Below are 12,750 nucleotides of genomic sequence, written 5' to 3'. Positions count from 1 at the left end.
AAGTGTTAACAAGTTGTAACTGACAGTTAATCTGTAAGTCTATGTCGTTGTTTTTTTGTTTGAATTGTTTACGTGTTCGCTATGCGGAGGAAATTATAAGTTAGGTGGAACTACGTGGCTAATAACTGTTGTAACGGGGATCATTATCGTAGCAACACATCTTTGGGGGTGAAGGCATTCCCGCGCGGTGTTAGCTAAGTTTTCATGTTACCGGGTGTAGTTCGTAAAGGTTGATATGTGTATGTTAGGATGAAGCGTGAATTCATGCCAGGAATAATAAGTGTGAAGATTGATTTCCTCCCTTCTGTAATAAGCAGCCAATGAGGTGTTTTTTCCTTTATTCGTGTGTTCAATCTGATAGTGTTATAGCTCCGGCTAAACTGTTTATGTATGTAATTACTTCAGAGTTATACCAAGCTAATAAGTCACTCATAAGACAAGAAGGTGTAAGAGTGTGCTTAAACTGTATTTTCATTTACTTTATAGTTCTCACGGAAGGTGATAATTCTGACTAAACTACAGAATAAAGCCGCCAGTTAAAATCAAGGAACGGTTGTGCTCGTGGTTACTGGAGGGAGTTACAGTGAGAACTCAATGCTCTTCACGAGCAAGAGAGAAAGAAGAATCTCATCGAGCTGTAAACGTCTACAAGATACCCATATCCTGGTAGGCCCTGTCATCTGCCAGATAAGAGTTTTGCACCTACCTGCAACCTAAGAAGAAAATCTCCACATAAGGAAGCATCGTGAGGCAACATAAGGTCATGGCTACAGGAAAGTCAGACACGTATGTACAAGTCAAGGTGTTTGAAGGTGTCCCTAAGCCTTGTGAACTGCTAATAAGAGACTTTAAGATTACAATTCGTGAGGACTGGAGATAGTTGTGTATTTCATCAAGACGCTGGTATTATGCATTTGCTCTTTCTATCTTAATGTATCGCTGTTATGTGTATTACTGGAAAAAATATTATTTGATACTTACTAAAACAATATATATATTGCGACAAAACATTAAGGGTCAGCGTACACCTATTCATTATATTTTCACCTGTAAGTTAATAGTGTAATTGTTTGGTAAGGTGTTTGTTCAAGCCTTTGTTACAAGCATTATACATGTTTATACCTCGTACTAAGGTTTAAATTACCTACTCACTTATCCAAACCTTACCTAGAATTGATTTGATTTGATTTAGAATGTCAGTAAAGGGTAGTTTCACTAAAGGTGATAGAGATGGGGTGGGTCAAGTTGAGCAGCTGCAGCAACACCTCACAAACTTCAATCCTTCATCAGAACAAACAGAGCAGCAGGAAGAGACCCAGACTGGTGTGGAGTCACGGCTGCCAGCGAATGATGATACAGAAGCTGCTAATGAGACATCACAACAAGAGCCACGAAAAGGTGAGAGGGTCCGCAGGTTAACTGAAAAGGGCAGAGAACTGCATGACGAAAGGTGGAGACAGCTCGAACATCGTTTCAGGGTCAGCTATGAGAAGTGGAAGGCTCTGGTAAAGGAAGCAAAACTGTCACTGACAGGCTGTTGCTCTGAAGACCTACTAGAAGACCTCTTAAACAACAGCCATACCTCTACAGAGCTAAACCTTGTTTATGTAAATTTGCGTCAAATTGGCATTCCCGACAACGATATACGCCGCAGAGTTGATACGTGTGAAGCAGTTACAATGTCTATTATCAAGACTGTAAGGTGTCATCTAAAGGCCAGGGTAGAAGGTCAAAGTAACCAGATAGAGCTGCACTGGAAGGACAGCAATTCCTTGTGCATGTCTGAACTCTCACATAAGTCAAGTCTCAACTATCAGCCCTCAAGCATTTCCTCCCAGTCTCAAAGCAACTCAAAGGTCAACTCCAGACACTCAAGCGTGTCATCTGTCAAGAGACAAGAGGGTGCGGCGGAAGTTGCTGCTAACCAAGCAGCTTTAGAAGTAATGGTTGAGCAAGAACGCCAACTAGAAGAGCTTCAGAGACTCGAAGATGAAGATAAGAAGAGGACAGCGGAGCAAGAAGCTGAGGCTGTGATACGCAGCTTAGAAGAAGCTAGGCTGCGAGTCAAGTTAGAGGTAGAAAATGCTGCCAGACGAAGGACGCTAGAAGACAAGCGTAGAGAGTTAGAGCGCCTAGAAGTGCTCAAGAAACTAAATTCTGCCAAGGCGAGGATGCAAGTGTATGAGCAAGATGAAAACTCAGAGAGTAGTTCTCTCTTCTCGTTCTCTAACTGCAAATCTGTGAAAGAAGTCATGCACAGAAGTGGCTCATCTCACAGTCTCTCACCACAACATGTTGTGATAAGCACACAACATGAAGATAGCACCAAGACCATGTTCAGGTTACTAGCGGAATCAATCAGTGAAAGCCGCCTCCCCATACCAGAACCAGTAGCATTCAATGGAGAACCACTCTCGTTCACTGACTGGAAGGTCTCTTTTCAGACTCTGATAGACAGGAAGAACATACCAGCAACTGAGAAGATATATTATTTAAGAAAATATGTCGGTGGGCCTGCCAAGAAAGCCATCGAAAGTTACTTTATGTTAGGAACAGAGCCAGCCTACCATGCTGCGTGGACCATTCTTGAAGAAAGGTACGGAAACAAATTCCTCATCGCCAAGTCCTTCAGAGATAAGCTCAATGCATGGCCTAAGATAGGATCCAAGGACAGTCTTGAACTTAGAGACCTTGTAGATTTTCTTCGCAGCTGTGAGGCTGCTATGTCTCAGAATAAGGGCCTGGAGGTGCTTAATGACTGTAATGAAAACCAAAAGATCCTCGCTAAACTTCCAGATTGGCTAACTTCAAGATGGAATAGAAAGGTCATAGACATCTTAGAAGAAACTGAGACCTTTCCCAGCTTCAGTCAGTTTGTGAAGTTTCTCACGAGAGAAGCCAAGATCGCTTGCAATCCTGTAACATCCCTTCACGCTTTGAAACCAAGCGACGATGGAAAACCTAAGACGCCAAAGATTCAAAGCCCTGGAGCAAGGGTATTAGCAACTAACTCTGATGAGAAAGATACTGTCACTAGTTGTGTCTTCTGTGAGAAGTCAGGTCATAGTCTCCACAAATGTTGTAAGTTCATGGATAAGCCCACCGCAGAGCGACAGAAGTTTGTTCAAGAGAATAAATTGTGCTTCGGCTGTTTAAGGCCTGGGCATCGTTCGAAAGATTGTGATAACAGGAACACCTGTGACACGTGTCAGAGGAGGCATCCATCCTGCCTGCACGAAGATCGTACTAAAGAAAGGTCAAGGGATAGGAAGACAGAGCCCCCACAAGATAAGGGGACAAGTGCGTCAAGTGAGGCCATATCTAACAGAGTCGCAAGGGACATTAACAACACTCACACCTCCACAATCATTCCAGTACGGGTGTCAACCACAAGCGAGCCCGATCGTGAAGTTCTCGTGTATGCACTTCTTGACACCCAGAGCGACACCACCTTTATCCTTGAAGAGACAACAAAAGCTCTCAATACAAGGAAGGAGCCAGTACATCTGAAACTCTCTACAATGGCTTCAAGGAATACCATCGTGCCCAGCCAGAAGCTGTCTGGTTTGCAGGTTAGAGGGTTTTACTTGGAGAAGAAAATCCCTCTGCCAACGACCTACTCGAGAGAGTTTATTCCTGCAAACAGAGATCATATTCCTACTCCAGAAACGGAAAGAGCATGGTCTCATCTTGAACACATTGCAGAGGAGATTGCTCCTCAACAGAGATGTGATGTCGGTCTCTTAATTGGCTACAACTGCTCCCAGGCTCTCCTTCCAAGAGAAATTGTGTCTGGTAAGGGAAATCAGCCTTTTGCTCAGAGAACAGACCTTGGCTGGAGCAAAGTCGGCTATGGAAACCCATGTATCGACTATGGCGACGCTATTGGAGTGAGTCATCAGGTGATCGTTAGACAGGTGATGCCAAGTCTTCAATCTTCTTCCAACCTCACAAATCAAGTACACTATGTTTGTAGAACACGCGTAAGAGAGGTAATCACAGCACAGACCTCATATCTCAAGAGGATATCCGGTTCCTGACAAAAATGAAAGCGGGCATCAAACGCAAGGACAATGGACATTACGAGATGCCGCTGCCGTTTAAGGAAGAAAGACCCAACCTGCCGAACAATAAAACATGTGCAGTTCACCGCCTCAAGTGCCTGGAAAGGAGGCTAAGGAGAGACAAGCAGTACTACAAGGACTACACAGCATTTATGGAAGAGACCATAGCTTGTGGAGATGCTGAGAAGGTCTCCAAGGAAGAAATTAACAAACATCCAGCATGGTACATACCACATCATGGGGTTTATCACCCACAAAAGCCTGGGAAGATACAAGTCGTCTTTGACTGCTCAGCTAAGTTTCGAGAGACGTCCTTGAATGACCATCTCCTCACCGGTCCAGAGTTGACAAACACATTGCTGGGTATCCTTTGTTGTTTTCGTAAGGGTCCAGTTGCAATCATGTGTGATGTAGAGCGCATGTTCCACCAGTTTCATGTGAAAGCAGAAGACCAAGATTATCTGCGGTTCCTTTGGTGGGAGAACGGAGATCTAGAGTCTCAACCCTCAGTGTATCGTATGAAGGTCCACTTGTTCGGCGCAGCTTTATCTCCTGGTTGCGCCAAATATGGTCTCAAACATCTCGCTGCCGAAGGACGAGGAAGCTTCAGCGAGAAGTCTATCCAGTTCATAGAAAGGAACTTTTATGTTGATGATGGGTTGACGAGCGTATCGTCTGAAGCTGAAGCGGCCCAGCTGGTGAAAGAAGCAAGAGAGCTTTGCAGCATCGGCAAACTTCGGTTGCACAAGTTTATCTCTAACAGCAAGGAAGTTATAGCCACAATTCCCAAGGAAGAATGTGCTGAGGGTGCCAAAGACCTGGATATGGCTCTGGGTGAACCACACATAGAGAGGGCGCTTGGTGTACTGTGGTGTGTCGCATCAGACGAGTTCCAGTTTAGGGTAGTTGTCAAGGAATGCCCACTCACAAGAAGAGGAGTGTTGTCTACAGTAGCCTCTGTATATAATCCGCTTGGGTTTGTGGCACCCTTTGTCCTGGCAGGGAAGCAGATCTTGCAGCAGATGTGTCGTGACAAGATCGACTGGGATGACCCCATTCCAGATGACCTACGTTTCCAGTGGGAATTCTGGCTCCAAGGTCTACAAAACTTTTCGGAAGTAAGGATCCAATGAGGCTACTTGCCATCAAGTTTCAAGGAAGTGCAGAGTTATGAGCTCCATCACTTCTCTGACGCTAGTACCTCAGGTTATGGAGAGTGCTCATATCGCAGAACAATCAGCACAGCAGGAGAAGTTCATTGCTCCCTAGTTATGGGAAAGTCGAGAGTCGCCCCTTCCAAGATTACGACCATACCACGACTGGAACTTTCAGCAGCGGTGGTAGCTGTTCGAACAAGTGACATGCTCAAAAGGAAGCTAGAGATACAAGGTCTACAGGAATACTTCTGGACAGACTCGAAGGTAGTTCTTGGCTACATCAACAATGAAGCCAGAAGATTCCATGTCTTTGTAGCTAACCGTATCCAACGCATTAAGCAAAGCACAGATCCCGAACAATGGAGATATATGACCTCTGAAGAGAATCCTGCGGATCATGCTTCCAGAGGTCTCACATCAGAACAGCTCATGGCTTCCAACTGGTTCACAGGTCCAGACTTTCTTTGGCAAGAAGAACTTCCCAAAGGACAAGTCAAGGGGGGAGAGTTCTCACACAATGACCCAGAGCTGGGTCATTGTACCCAGGCAAAGGAAGAAAGATCGTTACTAGATCACCTTCACAAGTTCTCAGACTGGGCAAGAGTGATAAAAGCTATTGCCAGGCTCAAACGACGTGTCAAGGAAGCCATAGGCTTAAAATTGAGGTCCAGTGAAGCTACAAGCATAGAAGAAAGGAGAGAGGCAGAGCTCACCATTATAAGGATGGTTCAAGAAGCAGCCTTCTCCCATGAGATACACAACCTTAGGCACCAGAAAGAAATCAAGACCAAAGATAAAGCAAGCAAGTTGCATAAATTGAGTCCATTCCTGGATGAGAGAGGTAAACGCATCACCAAACCCACCTATCTGGAGAGGCCCACCCATAAGACAGTCACCCTCCTGGAAGCCGATCAAAAAACCCTGCAGACCCCTTTCACAGAAATCACAGGTGATTGGTGGGAGTGTAACTGACAGTTAATCTGTAAGTCTATGTCGTAGTTTTTTTGTTTGAATTGTTTACGTGTTCGCTATGCGGAGGAAATGATAAGACAGGTGGAACTACGTGGCTAATAACTGTTGTAACGGGGATCATTATCGTAGCAACACATCTTTGGGGGTGAAGGCATTCCCACGCGGTGTTAGCCAAGTTTTCATGTTACCGGGTGTAGTTCGTAAAGGTTGATATGTGTATGTTAGGATGAAGTGTGAATTCATGCCAGGAATAATAAGTGTGAAGATTGATTTCCTCCCTTCTGTAATAAGCAGCCAATGAGGTGTTTTTTCCTTTATTCGTGTGTTCAATCTGATAGTGTTATAGCTCCGGCTAAACTGTTTATGTATGTAATTACTTCAGAGTTATACCAAGCTAATAAGTCACTCATAAGACAAGAAGGTGTAAGAGTGTGCTTAAACTGTATTTTCATTTACTTTATAGTTCTCACGGAAGGTGATAATTCTGACTAAACTACAGAATAAAGCCGCCAGTTAAAATCAAGGAATGGTTGTGCTCGTGGTTACTGGAGGGAGTTACACAAGTGAGGAGTTTTTGTATGGGGGGCAATGAGAGAGTTTAGAATTTGCTCAAGATAAAAGTGAATTGCTATGTTGATAGGTGAGGCTTATTTGATCTAGAAGTTTCATAATGCTTAGGTTATGAGTGTACTGATATGAAACTTTGAGAAAAAATATTTTATATCGGAGTTGTGCCTGTTGTTCACACACGTCCTCTCATTGGCTAAAATATTCCCACCTGATCGCCTCCTCCTGTGTGCCTTTTGCGGACATGTATTTCCATTGTTAGAGCGGTCAGTCAACCATCTTGTCAATATAATAGATCATCTTTGTTATTGTCCATTTTACACTGAAGAAAAATATAAACGCAACATGCCACAATTTCATAGATTTTATTGAGTTACTGTTCATATAAAGAAATCAGTCAATTGAAATGAATTCATTAGGCCCTAATCCATGGATTTCACATGACTGGGAATACAGATATGCATCTGTTTGTCACAGATCCCTTAAAAAAAGGAAGGGGTGTGGATAAAAAAAACCAGACACTATCTCATGTGACCACCATTTGCCTCATATAGTGCGACACATCTCCATCTCATAGAGTTGATCAGGCTGTCGATTGTGGCCTGTGAAATGTTGTCTCACTCCTCTTAAATGGCTGTGAAAAGTTGCTGGATATCAGTGGGAACTGGAACGTGCTGTCGTACACGTCGATCCAGAGCATCCCTAACATGCTCAATGGGTGCCATGTGAGTATGCAGGCCATTGAAGAACTGGGACATTTTCAGCTTCCAGGAATTGTGTTCAGATCTTCAACGACATAGTGCCGTGCATTATCATGCTGAAACATGAGGTGATGGCGGCGGATGAATGGCACAACAATGGGCCTCAGGATCTCGTCACTGTATCTCTGTGCTTTCAAATTGCTACCAATAAAATGCTATTGTGTTCATTGTCTATAGCTTATGCCTGGCCATACCATAACCATACACACTGTCTGCCATCTGCCCGGTACAGTTGAAACTTGGATTCAACCATGAAGAGCACACTTCTCCAGTGTGCCAGTGGCCACCGAAGGTGAGAATTTTCCCACTGAAGTTGGTTACGACGCTGAACTGCAGTCAGGTCAAAACCCTGGTGAGGATGACGGGCAAGCACATGAGCTTCCATGAGATGGTTTCTGACAGTTTGTGCAGAAATTCTTTGGTTGTGCAAACCCACAGTTTCAACAGCTGTCCAAGTGACTGGTCTCAGGTGATTCTGCTGATGAAGAAGCCACATGTGGAGGTCCTGGGCTAGAGTGGTTACATGTGGTCTGGAGTTGTGAGGCAGGTAGTACGTACTGCCAAATTCTCTAAAACAACTTATTGTAGAGAAATGAACAGTACATTCTCTGAGAACAGCTCTGGTGGACATTCCTGCAGTCAGCATGCCAATTGCACGCTCCCTTAAAACTTGTTGTGTAACAAAACTGCACATTTTAGAGTGTCGTTTTATTGTCCTCTGCACAAGGTGCACTTGTGTAATGATCATGCATCAGCTTTTTGATATGCCACACCTGTCAGGTGGATGGATTATCTTGGCAAAGGAGAAATACTCACTAGCAAGGATTTAAACAAATTTGCGCACAACATCTGAGAGAAATAAAGCTTTTTGTGGGTATGGAAAATGTCTGGGATCTTTTATTTCAGCTCATGAAACATGGGACCGACACTTTACATGTTACATTTATATTTTTGTTCACGTTAACATGCGGATAATATTCAGGATATCAGTACAGATAGATAGCAATAAAAACTGTAACATAGAGGCACAGAATAAGTTAGAGGAAAAACAAAAACAAATGGAAGAACTTATTCAAGGAAGATCAAGTGTAATATATTATTAAAAATTAAGCGAACTGGATGGGATATGAGTAAAAATGCACCAAATTATTGTTTTATCTTCAACATAGAAATGCTACTAAACAATATTTTGAAAAAGGAGGCAAAGTATTTTAAGCATATGTTTTAATTTCAGTCTTCTACATTTTACATTTACGTCATTTAGCAGACTCTGTTGTCCAGAGCGACTTACAAATTGGTGCATTCACCTTAAGATATCCAGTGGAACAACCACTTTACAATAGTACATCTATATCTTTTTTTGGAGGGGGGGCGGGGGGGTTAGAAGGATTACTATATCCTATCCCAGGTATTCCTTAAAGAGGTGGGGTTTCAGGTGTCTACGGAAGGTGGTGATTGACTCCGCTGTCCTGGCGTCGTGAGGGAGCTTGTTCCACCATTGGGGTGCCAGAGCAGCGAACAGTTTTGACTGGGCTGAGCGGGAACTGTGCTTCCGCAGAGGTAGGGGGGCCAGCAGGCCAGAGGTGGATGAACGCAGTGCCCTTGTTTGGGTGTTGGGCCTGATCAGAGCCTGAAGGTACGGAGGTGCCGCTCCCCTCACAGCTCCGTAGGCAAGCACCATGGTCTTGTAGCAGATGCGAGCTTCAACTGGAAGCCAGTGGAGTGTGCGGAGGAAGTTAATTGTAAGGATTTTATTTATTAATAGTGTAAAATTAACAGCTGTACAGAAAGACATACAGAGGAGGAACTTCTAGATGCAATTAAAGCCTTCAAGTCCGGAAAAACGCCAGGGCTTAATGGCATATCAGTTGAGGTATATCAAATATTGTTTGATGTACTCAAAGGACCATTATTAGCATGTTTTAACCACTTCTATAAAAATGGTAGAATATCATATACTCAGCAAGAAGGTCCGTTTTCACTATTGCTGAAACAGGACAAAGGTGGGAAATATAAAGATCCAGTCCACCTAAAAAATTGGACGCCACTTACACTTCAGTGTTGTGATGCCAAAATTCTAGCAAATTGCATAGTGAATAGAATTAAAAAGGTAATGTCAGATATTATTCATCCTAATCATGTCACATGGAATGATGCTGAAGAGACTAAGCAGATACGGGGAGTAAAACATTTCATAAATAACGGACATGGAACGAGGCAGGAACAGCATCAGCAAACAGCTAACACAAACAAAAGACAATCATTGCAGAAGCAGGGAACAGAGCTGGGGAACTGACAAATATAGGGGAGGTAATTATAAGTAATGAGTGAGTCCAGGTGAGTCCAATATTGCTGATGCGCGTGATGAGGGAAGGCAGGTGTGCGTAATGGATGGAAGGAGTACGTGATGCAGGGCAGCCTGGCAGCCTCAAGCGCCGGGGGGGGAGAGCGGGAGCAGACGTGACAGTACCCCCCCCCTCTTGGGGCACCACCCGGCGTCCCACCTGGGCGAACCGGCCGAGACATGGGCACTGGGCAAGCCGGTTGGGGTGTGAGAGCCCAATGAACCGGCAGGAAAGTGAGAGCCTGGCGAGCCGGCTGAGGCATGGAAGCCAGACGATCCGGCTGAGGCAAGACACCTGTCGATCCCGCTGCAGAGAGGGAGACGAAGATCCAGTGGAGTGTGACGTGGGATGGGAAGCCGCCGAGCCAACGAGGCAAGGAAACCTCTTGAGCCAGCCAGGGCGTGAAAGCCCGATGGGCTAGCTTAGGCACCCCCAGTTCCATCGGCGGCGGAATCCACCTCGACGTCATGAAACAAAACAAGAAATAAAAAAAAAAAATCCTGGACTGTATTATTATTATTATGTATTATTTTATAATTTTGATGTCTTCACTATTATTCTAAAATGTAGAAAATAGCAAAATTAAAGAAAACCCTTGAATGAGTAGGTGTGTCCAAACTTTTGACTGGTACTGTATACATGAGGGATACAACCATCCCATCTCTGCAGATTTTGCTGCGAACATACAGAATCAATAGATAACTTGTTTTGCTACAGCCTACAGTATATGTAGCTTGTTTTTGTTCACAGGTTCAGGAATGGCTGAAGAATTGAAATATTTACTTGAAGCTAACTCTGCAAATTGCACTTCTGGGTGATTTGAAATTCATAGTCAATCGATCAATAATATAATAATACTCTTAGCAAAAATGTTTAATTTACAATCTGTAGAATCTAAGACAATAGAAAATATAACTAATGTAAAATATACTGTGTCCGTTAAATGTATATAGTATGTATAAACTGAAAGTAGAAGCCTAAGTATTGTTGTCCATGAATTTACTCCAATTACTGGAGGGGTGGTAGGGTTAGGGGAAAATAATATAGAAGGAATATATACAGTATATACCCCAAAAAATATGGGGGATTGGAAAGGATGCAAACAATTACATTGATAAAAGCCACAATCTATCAGCAATATTAAAATAATATGGAATATTCCTAATTTGATTTTATATTAAAAACTATTTAAATAGGGTAAAAAATGAAAAACATTTTTTTAAATTATATTTTTCTGCATATAATTACCAACATTTGGTAGGAAATTTGTTAGTCAATTTGTTTATAATTAGATACATGCAGCTTTTCTTCTGTCATTCCTTGATGCTCTAGAAAACTAAATATAGCCTTGGTCACCAGAATAATGTAATAAATTGAAAGAATGAATGCATCATCAACAATATAGTTGACATCAATACATTTTGGGACCAGGGAGATTTTCCGTGCCAAATGTTCATATGACATCAGTTTGTTGACCAGTTTTAAGGAAATGAAAAGCTGTGAAAACTATCCAACATGTTTCTGATAGTTTTTTTATTTAGTTTTTTTTGGGGGGGGGAGAAATTTGTATGAAATGCTACGAATTCAATCCGAATTAGACTTTCTTGTGCTTAAGATCCTGGACTGCATCTTTAATTTTATAATAGGCTTCAGTTACTATTCCAACTATCAGGGATAAGCAACATAAGTGGTTGCTTAGGGCCCCCGGCCGCTAGGGGCCCCCCAACCTAGACATTTGTTTTTACTGTTGAGAGTTAGAATAGAATAGAAGAATACAGGTGCAAGTTTGACATCTGGTTGTGCATCAGCAGTTTTTCTCTTTGTTTTGTCAGTCACTGACTACATTTTTAGATTGGTAAGTTAGGCTAGCCAGTTATCTAGAATTGCAGGAAATTAGCTTTAAAACTGCTAAAATGTCTCTCCACCCCATTGCAAAATAGGTAGAATTGCATGAAATTAGCTTTAAAATGGCAAAAATGGCTCTCTGCCACATGGTAAAATTAGTATAATTGTATGAAATGTGTTATACAATTGCTAGATTCTCTCTCCACCCATGGCAAAATGTATAGAATTGCAGGAAATTAACTTTAAAACATACATTTATCTCTCTGTCACCAAGAGGGGGGCCCTCAACCAAATCTTGCTTAGGGCCCCCAAAAGTCTGCCAGTTTTTACTGTTCCCATCTGAACTTTAAAGGTAATAGCCTTATTATGCAAAACTGAGCCTGCAAAGTCTTCGCGAAAAAACAACAGTAAATGGGATAAGATGTTGACATGCCACAGTATCCAGTCTAAGGCGTCTTATTCGGGTTTCTCAAAACTGGGATAGGAGCTTATTCGGGTTATTGTAAACGGGATATGATGATTATGCATCAACTTAAAAACCGAATACTTGAGTATCCCACATAATAACAGGATATCGGTGTGCATGTAAATGTGGTGAAGGATTTATTATAGGTGATTTATTCCATGTAGGTCTACTTTGGTTTTCTTCATCGGTACGCCTATGCTACAATTGTTTTTGAGTGAGAAAAAAAAACACTAGGCAAAACATTACTCTCTGTCACTGTGTGCGACATTGTAGGCTATTTCTCGCAGTTTCTGTCTCTCTCTATTTCTTATAGAGAGCTGAGAGCTCAACATTGAATATCTTCAGTGGAATGTTTCAGTTGGTACTTCAGATGGAAGGATTGGGCTACACTGCATACGGTCCAGTTGCACTACAGCTGAGCTACAGACACTCAGTCTTTCTCTTTTTTCTCCCTCACATTTCTCACATAGTTCTGTGCTGCTGCGCTCTGCTCCTTCCTGACTGGAATCTCTCCAGAACCAGATGGTTAGATAATTATTGGACTGGAATGCATGTTAAAGTTAAAGTCTTCTC

This window comes from Salmo trutta, chromosome 8 (assembly GCF_901001165.1).
Source record: "Salmo trutta chromosome 8, fSalTru1.1, whole genome shotgun sequence".
Lineage (NCBI taxonomy): Eukaryota > Metazoa > Chordata > Actinopteri > Salmoniformes > Salmonidae > Salmo > Salmo trutta.
Note: the sequence above shows the minus strand (reverse complement) of the source record.